The sequence below is a fragment of the Haplochromis burtoni genome, unplaced genomic scaffold (assembly GCF_018398535.1).
Source record: "Haplochromis burtoni strain Fernald_Lab_line unplaced genomic scaffold, NCSU_Asbu1 Contig_51, whole genome shotgun sequence".
Taxonomy (NCBI): Eukaryota; Metazoa; Chordata; class Actinopteri; order Cichliformes; family Cichlidae; genus Haplochromis; species Haplochromis burtoni.
The window spans coordinates 1,127,571-1,136,531 of NW_024582412.1; the positions used below are offsets into that span (position 1 = coordinate 1,127,571).

At 40.5% G+C, this 8,961-nt stretch overlaps 1 protein-coding gene across 1 annotated transcript in view; it reads right to left on the reverse strand.

Annotated features, from left to right (window-relative positions):
* tjp2a (tight junction protein 2a (zona occludens 2)) overlaps window positions 1-5,344 on the reverse strand; it is a 43,367-nt gene extending 38,023 nt beyond the window's left edge. Inside the window, exon 1 of the mRNA XM_005921710.3 lies at window positions 5,102-5,344. The gene's annotated coding sequence lies outside the window, so the exon portion shown is untranslated. The remainder of the gene's footprint in view (window positions 1-5,101) is intronic.
* Between the last annotated feature and the right edge of the window lie 3,617 nt (window positions 5,345-8,961).

Here is an 8,961-nt window from a genome sequence, read left to right on the forward strand (position 1 = left end):
GTGTGTGTGTGTGTGTGTGTGTGTGTGTGTGTGTGTGTCTCTTTCAAGCCCAAATTCACACCTTCATCTGACCCAGTTGATTTTTCTTTTGTGATTGGCTGGCTGCACAACAAGTTTCCACAAACCAAAGTGACAGACTTTCACAAGGCGAAAGGTGCAAGACAGGACCTAAGAGTCAGATAATGCCTTGACTTGCAGTCTGCAACTCACTTCTCAAAAATGTGATTTCATCCTCAGTATTCTGAATTTGTGGATGAATAATTGTTTAACAATGGTTTTGCAACCATTCAGTCCCATTAGTAAACTTCAATAATCCATCCCCAACTCTTCCCTGCATGCATCCCTCTCCTCCCTCCCACTTTGATATAAACCCTCGGCACGCACGCAGATTAAATGTATCTTGCCATCCCCGAGTCACCAGATGACAGCAGGCTGCCATGTCCTGAGAGGTTTGAAATAAATAAATAAATCTTTGTGACCTCTTGATGAGCTGCCAGCCAATGCAAACTCTTGACAGAATTTATATTCAAGCTGCTTGTATGTCTGGATTACGGCTCTGGATGGTCCTGCCATGAGAGCTGCTGCAGATTTCACTGAGCAGGAAAAATCCCTCAGCACTCCAAGAGGGGGGAGCAAAAAATGCCAGGAGCGCAGCAGGGGAGACACAGAAATAGCAAGACTATTTTTAAAAACACTGGATAACGGCAACATGCGGGGAGAGGAGGGGAAAAAATGAGGAGAGGGGTTTCTTTTGAGTTCACCCTGTATGTCTGTTTTTGTCTGATGAGCCACAGATTAAGAGCAGTGGCTGGACCGAGGGCAAAATTTACAGAGCAGAGTGACAGTCGTTTTTATCATAATCCAACACTTTACAGTAATCTCACGGGGAACACTGATCCAATCCACACTGAAGAATGTGTGTGCGTACTTATGACTAACACATGTGCAAACGTGAAAAAAACTAAACAAGCAATCACACCTGTGAACACCTGGCACATGGACAATGATGACTGGTTAGAAAGCGAGTTATGTAGCAAACTATTTTTTGGCCAGATACCTACCAGCATAATGGTGCTGAAAATACTGCAGGTAACAGTTTGTGAAATAAAGCCTGTGAAATCAAAGTTTAACAGTTTAAATAAACAAATGATGGATGATTTGAGGAGCTCCGTGCTAACTGTAACCTGATAATAAAAGGTGGAAGTGCCAAAAAGTCCAGTTCCTCTAGCAGCTGTTTAAAGCAAGTCAACCCCCCATGTTAAAATGTCCAACTTTACAGCCAGGTAAGACAGTTTTTTAAGTGTGTGTGTGTGTGGTTTTTTTTTTTTTTTTAAATAACTCACCTGCCTGGATAGGGATCATGTTTAAAGTGATGCTATTGGGATGTTTTGGCAGATGTGCAAAGACACACAGCCAACTGCTGTCTGCCAAGCATCACCTCCACCAAATTGAGCGTCTACACCGCGTTTGCGCTGTTGGTGCCTTTTGGAGCATAATGAAGTTGCAAAAATGAGCAGATATGAATTTTGTGTGAGTGACAACCGTTTAATTTGTGGCTAATAACCAAGCCTGCTAGCCTTTGGTTGATCACTTAAAGTGACACCCACACACTCTCGGTCCTTCGGGCTCCAACAAAACAAAATGGCAGCAGCCAAAACACTAATACTGTCACTTTAAAATATGAAGTCCAGAAACCACTAAGTATTTATATACAGCCTGTAAGCTTTGAATTGAAACATATGGGAATTTGGTCAGTTAGGGTTTGGCATTTGTATAGAAAACGTGGAAAACTCTAATCGGATGTATTCATTGTGACCTTGATGAAGCTGTCTATTTCCTGGTTCATATACGTTCCTGTTCTCAGCTATGACCTGGAGCAGGGGATAATAAGTGCTCCAGGGGCTAGGGTTAGGGGGTTAGGGGGTTAGGGTTAGGGTTCAGAGGAGTGCTGTTCCTCCTCCACATGGAAAGAAGCCAGCTGAGGTGGTTCAGACATCTCACCAGGATGCCTCTGAATGCATTCTGGGAAAGATATTTCAAGCACGTCTAATTTGGAGGAGCCCTGAAGGCAGACCTAGGGCGGGCTGGAGAGATTATCTCTCAGCTGGCTTTGGAATTCCTCAGTAACCCTCAAGGAAGACTAAGGGGGTAGTGTTAGGGAAAGAAATGCCTGATCATGCTTAGACTGATGCCCACACAACTCAGACCAGGACGAGAACACGGATGGATGGCATCTTGTTCAAGTTAAAATAATCCCTTGGAACTGTATCCATATCCACAAAGGAAATATATACTGAAATTTATTTCAAAATGTATTTTTTCAGCAGTAAAATTCAAACCAAGTTCTTTATCTGTCAAATATTATCAATCTATAACGCATCTGAATTAACCTGAGAATGCACACTGCACCACACACGCAGCTCACGCCCTTTAGTTTTTAAAAAGTGGGAGAGTAAGTCATGGTTACAGCTAATTCCTTTATCACTGCATGTTTTTTTTACTTTTTAATGAGAATGAGTTCTGTTTTTCCCCCCTCATCTTCCCACAGGGTGAACAAATGCGGCTGGAGCTGCTTGGTCTTCTTAATGCTTTTACATAAGCAGTTTGTTTCTCTGCCCCTTGTCACTTCCTCACATGCTCGAGTAGTGCTGGGGTGCTGCATTACTAAGGCCCGGGCCATTATGCAATGTCCGTATGCAATGCATGTGAGTGCCAGATGGAGGGACACATGCCACTCACAAATCTGGGATGAGAGTGTGCAGACAGAAAGGGAAAGGGGGAAAAAAAAAATCAGTATGCACATCCCCTCCACAGGTATAATCTGGATCAGCTGCAAGCATGTAGTGACATGAAGATGAATTAAAGAGTCAAAAAGCAACACGAGAGCGAAAAAAGACAAAATTTTTCAGTTTATCTATAAAAAGCTGGGTCTCCCTGCTAGATGTGTTTCCGTTCAATAGCAGTGAGACATGAGCACCGTGATCCAAGAAACTAAATGACACTGTAGACGTCCCATGTAGATTTCAACTCTTTTGGGGATGTACCAGCTGTGAAATTACACTGGTCCAGGTCTTTTATTTTTACAAAGTCTTTTGGGTTTTCAGACATTTAGCTTGAACAAAATTAATGTGACACAACAGACAGGTTGAAATGTGAGTAAGCACAGTACTGTAAACCACAGATCTACAGATATTAGAGAGAACACCACCCAAAGTAAGGCTTATGCCACAGCTGTCCTAAATTAACAGTATTGGTAATTACCAAAAATATTGTTTATGTTTCTGTAATGGTTAATCCACCGATACGCTCACACTCTCTAACTGAAATGATATTTTTAACAGCAAAATACAAATATTGTAATTTGCAAATTTTCAGACTTACCATTTTACAAAAAAAACTGAAAAATAATAATAAAACACAGGATCATTTTTTTGATTAAGATGCCAAATTACAGTTATTTACTTGCAATCCTGAACAAGTAATTTTAGTGGTTGAATGTTATACTTGAACACACGTATCAGGAAGTATGTGTACAATTCCAGGTAAACACCACCACATGGAAAATTTGTATTCACTATCATTTAATGGCTACTTCCTTTTAGATACTGAATTGTAAGCAAAATAAAAGAACTGTCTGAAAACATTACACAACATAAGGGCCACAAACATGTAAATGCAAAGATTTCTAGATGATAAAAGTGCAACTATGCCATTTGTTTTATGGGTGCACATGCTGTATCGCCATTTACACACAGTGTTTAATGTTTTTTACTTTTTTAATGTTTTTTTTTGTTTTTTGTTTTTAATTCTCCCTATTCCCGATCTTTATGTTTTATTCTAAAATAATTTATCCATAGAGCTTAAACTGTTAGTTTCAGGTAAGAAGCAGCCTTCAGAACTAGAAAATGAAACCAATGTGGAAGTGCCAAAAACAGCTGTTTTTCTAGCGGCCACTTGTTAAAATTTTACAGTTTTACAGGGTAAACGGCATGTTTACATCCTGAACCTCTATGAATAGTTAGCACTTTCATAACAGCTGTGTGGTGAATATTATTAATATTATTATTTCAGTTTTAACGTATACGGTGTGGCTCCTGTTATTTGCACGTGTCCCAAACAGGCAGTTTTAGGCAAGCGATGCATTATAAGCCTCAGGCTGGTGGTACATTTTGGAACATTTCTGAAGGAATTACCACAATAAAATCACGGCTAACTATAACTTTTAACAAATTAAGTCCTTTGGAGTAGCATGTGTACATCTCAGTGTTTCACTTGCACAGTTTATAGAGACGGCCTGTTAACAAAGCTAGGACTCCAAACTCATCCAAATATGATCATGGTTCCACATAGCAGTGGCTAAAAACAGTAACACCGAAACCTCACATTCCTAGTCTAATGGCACTGGGTGATACGACTCTAGGTATATCAATATTTTATCGACAGTCTATGATTCAACCCCATGTTTAAAATGGTTTATAGCTTCCACCCTTCGTTCTTTGAACCTCATCAGTTATCAGAAATGCATGTCAGTACATAAAAACTTATCCGAGAGGTTTTTTTCCTCTTGCTTTTTTATTATAAGTATATCATTTGAGATGATACTGCTTTATATGTATGTAATGAAATGATGCTTTTGAATGTTTGTTAACTGTTAAGATATAAACTAATAATAAGAATAAGAATCATTAAACACGAGGAAACGCTCACAGTGCGAGCCCCTGTTCAATTTCACAATTTTATTTAGATTGCGCCACATCACAACAACAGTTGCCTAAAGGGGCTTGAGGTGTGCCTCTAGTGCGCTGAAACTAGTAGTAAGCGCATGAATACACACGCAGAGGAGACAGCTACACGCAGGCCCGAATACAGTGTAGGTCATACCTGACGTTTTGACAAGAAGAAATTATCAAATAAATTAAAATATGACACCTTGCTGCCTTCAAGAACCAAGATAAAAAATGTTATTAGTTGCTTAAGCTGTCGGAGCCCCACCTTAAATTTACACAGGCACCAGATAAAGATGGGGTAAAATGGCAGTGCGCGCCACAAACACAGTGAAAGCAAATCGATACTCACTGCGGACAATGCCGGACCTACTTACCAGGTGAAACTTCGTGTGTCCTGTCCTTATGTGACCGCAGGCAGCAGAGTAATCCCAAAAGCTGAACTGGACAAAGGAAGGGTGAGGAAGGAGAGGATTTTGACGGAACAAAGTTTTGGCGAGCCTCGAAAAATCCTTCTTCCTGGTTCTCTCAGGTATGTGGGCGTAGCTTAGAAACTGCAGGTGTGCTGTGTGTGCAGCTCCACTGCAGTTTCACCCATGACCTTTTTGGGCGGTGCCATTCTTCTGAGTCACTCTTCCGGTGTCATAAAAGGGACTTTTATACCGAAACTACACTCACCAGCTACTTTATCAGGCGCTTTATTGCTTCTACTTGGTTGCGATAGCATACCCAGTGATAGCAAGAGCGTGGCTTTCATTCTTTATGGCATATTCCACAAGTTGCAGGAAACAGTCCTCGGAGATTCTGGTCTGTTTTGACATTAACATCACAAAGTTGCTGCACATTTGGTTGATGCAAATCTCCCCCCTCCACCACATCCCAAAGGTGCTCTATTACATCGAGATCTGGTGACAGTGGAAGCCATTTGAGTACAGGGAACTCACAGACACCAGCGGTTCAACAAAACAGTTTGAGATGATTTGACCTTTGTGAAATGACGTGTTATTCCGCTGCTAGCCACCAGGGGACGTGATCATAAAGGGATAGATATGATCAGCAAAAATAATCGTGTAGGTGATGTGATGTTTATACGACGTTCATCTGGTACTAAGGGGTCCAAAGTATGTTAAGAAAACATCCCCCACATCATTACACCGCCAGCATCCTGAACCACTGGTACAACGTGGGATGAATCCATGCTTTCATGTTGTTCACTCCAAATTCTGAACCTACCCTTTTCAGTGTTGCAGCAGAAATCGAGCCAAAAACATTTCCAGTGTTCTGTTGTTCAATTTCAGTGAGCCTGTGCAAACAGTAGCTTCAGTACCCAGTTCTTAGCTGACATAAACAGTGAGGTTTTGTCCAGAGAGCTGCTGCTCATTGTCTCTTTTTTTGGACCATTCTCAGTAAGCCCTAGAGATGGTTGTGTGGGGAAAATCCCAGCAGATCAGCAGTTCCTAAAATACTCTGACCAGCCCATCTGGCACCAAGAACCATGCCACGTTCAAAGCCGTTTCAAATGTAGTTTTTCCCTCATTCTGATCCTCAGTGATAACTTTAGTAAACACGAAATATTCAGTTATTTGAATCTAATCTTGCACTCAGATGTTTGTCTCGTTTTAATTCTCAGTGCTAAATCTGCACTGCAGAAAAGACAACTTTGCTCAGAGCTGGTAAGTAGAGCTTCAAGGGCAGCTGCTCAGAGTTCTTTTGAGTGAATCCTTTTTTTTTATTTATGGCTATTAAGGCCTGGAACAAGCTTATTAAAAGCTTGAAAACATGTATAGATTTTCATAGTTTCATAATTTATCTTTTGATGTAATCAATAAATTATTTAATTAATTATACGAATAAATATGGCTTGTCAATGTTAATCAAATGTTACTTCTTTTACTTTTACCCCATATCATCCTGATCATCCTGAGTTCATGTATTGACAGCAGGGTTGTTGCCACATAGGGAGGATGGGGTGGCACTGCCTCCCTGTGAAATATGATTGGCCTCCCCAGTGTCCACCCAACAGTCCCATTGGACAATAGTGCCACTCATTTTACATGCATTACACCATGAGAGCCTGTGTAAGACCAGTGGTGGAAAGTACGAAAACGAGCCATTTTCTTCCGCTTATCTGAAATCAGGTCACGGGGCAGCAGCCGAAGCAGGGAAGCCCATACCTCCCTCTTGCCACCTCCTCCAGCTTATCCAGGGAAGTATCATGCCTTTCCCAGGCCATCTGATGGATGTAATCTCTCCAGCACACCCACGGTTTACCCTTGGTCCTCCACCCAGTTAGACATGCCCACCCGGAACACCTTTCCCAGTCAGTGACAGCCTTAGCCTCTTTGTGATGTGGAGGAGTGGCGGCTCTACTCTGAGCTCCTCCTGAATGACTGAACTACTCACCCCATCTCCAAGGGAGAGCCCATCCACCCTTCAGAGAAAGCCACTTGTACCTACAATTTCATTCTTTCACCTTTAAAAGAACTTTAAAAGAAATAGCACACGCTAGTTATGGTAATAAAAGAGTAAATCAGTGAAAACACAAGAATGCAAAGGTGATATTGTTCATCTAAGAGTTGTGCACAGTCCGTGTTGTGGTGAGAGGTTTGGCCTTAAACGTGGCAGTTTTAGGTCTCATAATGGCTGACATCATTTAAATGATTCTGCGTAATGAGCACTTTTAGCCAGTTCAGGTGTAATGTGACACTAAAATGTTTGGACTATTACTTATTGTAATTAGGATTATGAATGTAACTGAAGTAAAGTGTGAATACTGGTTTCACCACTTTGTAAAACAGTTATTCAATAAAAAACAAATGTTAAACTCAGAGTATTATACGTCTGTGTTAATGTACAGAGCTGCAAATGAGCCTGAACATTGTGCCTACTATGCCAGTATATTTGTCTTGTTAAATACTATAATTGCTTTGTTCTTGGTCCATCCTGTGTTGCCCTACTTAAAAAAAGAAAAAGTCCCCGTTTGATTGTCTGGTTATGGAATGAGGGTGAGTACGTGCAGGGGTGTTGTACCGAGGGAAAGCGGGAGTGACTAGGGAGTGATGGGAGGGGGCTGTTGCAAGCTTGGAATGAAAAGTTTGTTTTTGTTTGCATTTTTTTAAAATTTCAAACAAGTTGGATTGTTATAATGAAATTGGAATAAATCGTTTGGGTAACTGAAATGAAACAATGGTTTAGCAAGCTAATTTGTTTAATCTAGTTGACTGCTAATATGCAGTGCATCAGAGTGTCTGTGTGGGACAATGCCAGGTGGTAGTGTTATATTTTCATATCCATTTTAGAATTTAAGAATAAATTAAACTGAGCATGTTACAGGACTAATATATCACATTTCCTGCTCTTTTGCTAAGTAAACATAATAAGGATAAATGGAAGCATACGTTTGTTCTTGTGGCCACATGTGAAAGTCTTTCTATACTCCTATATTCTTTTATTTCACTGTTATTTCAGCTGCTGTTATGTCTGGTAACAGGCTTTGACATTAAAAACAGTATGTATTCACTGTTGCTTCACTTTCTTTGTGGTAGTTTCTATCATAGGCACCAAAATCTGCAAATCTTGTAATTCTTGGTAATTTCTCCTGGTGAATATGATCAACCTTCTCCTTCTGACTATAATAAAAACGCATTCCCTTCATATGCATTGAATAAAAGGCAGCTTTTAGAAAAGTGTCTTGTAGAGCCAGTCAAAATTTCTCATGTTTCGGACTGTCTGGACAGGGGTGGATAATAAATAAATATACTGTGCAGGCCTACACAGGGGTGCTCAGGTGGTAAAGCAGGTCACCTACTAACCAGAAGGTTGGTGTTTTGATCCCAGTCTGCTCCAGTCAGCATGCCAAATAACCTTATAGCAAGCTACTGACCCCACGTTAGCATACGTGTGAATGTTAGATAGAAATCACAGCATAGAAAAAAGTGTTTGTGTGAATGTGTGTAAATGGGTACTCAGAATAGCAAAGTGCTATATATGAACCAGTCCATTTACCATAAGGAGGGAAATGTTAGGAGAAGGAGTGAAAGAAAACTGAAGGAAGGAAGTAAGAGGTTATGAATGGTTTATCTGTCAGCAGCTGTTAAAGGCAGTGAGACGGTACTATATCTATCACATTTCCCTAGTACAGTTTAACATACTCAAATGCATATACCTTAATTTGTTTATGCTTTATTGGACCCAGAAGCCAGTCTGCTCAAACAGCATTTTAAAACACCACAATGAC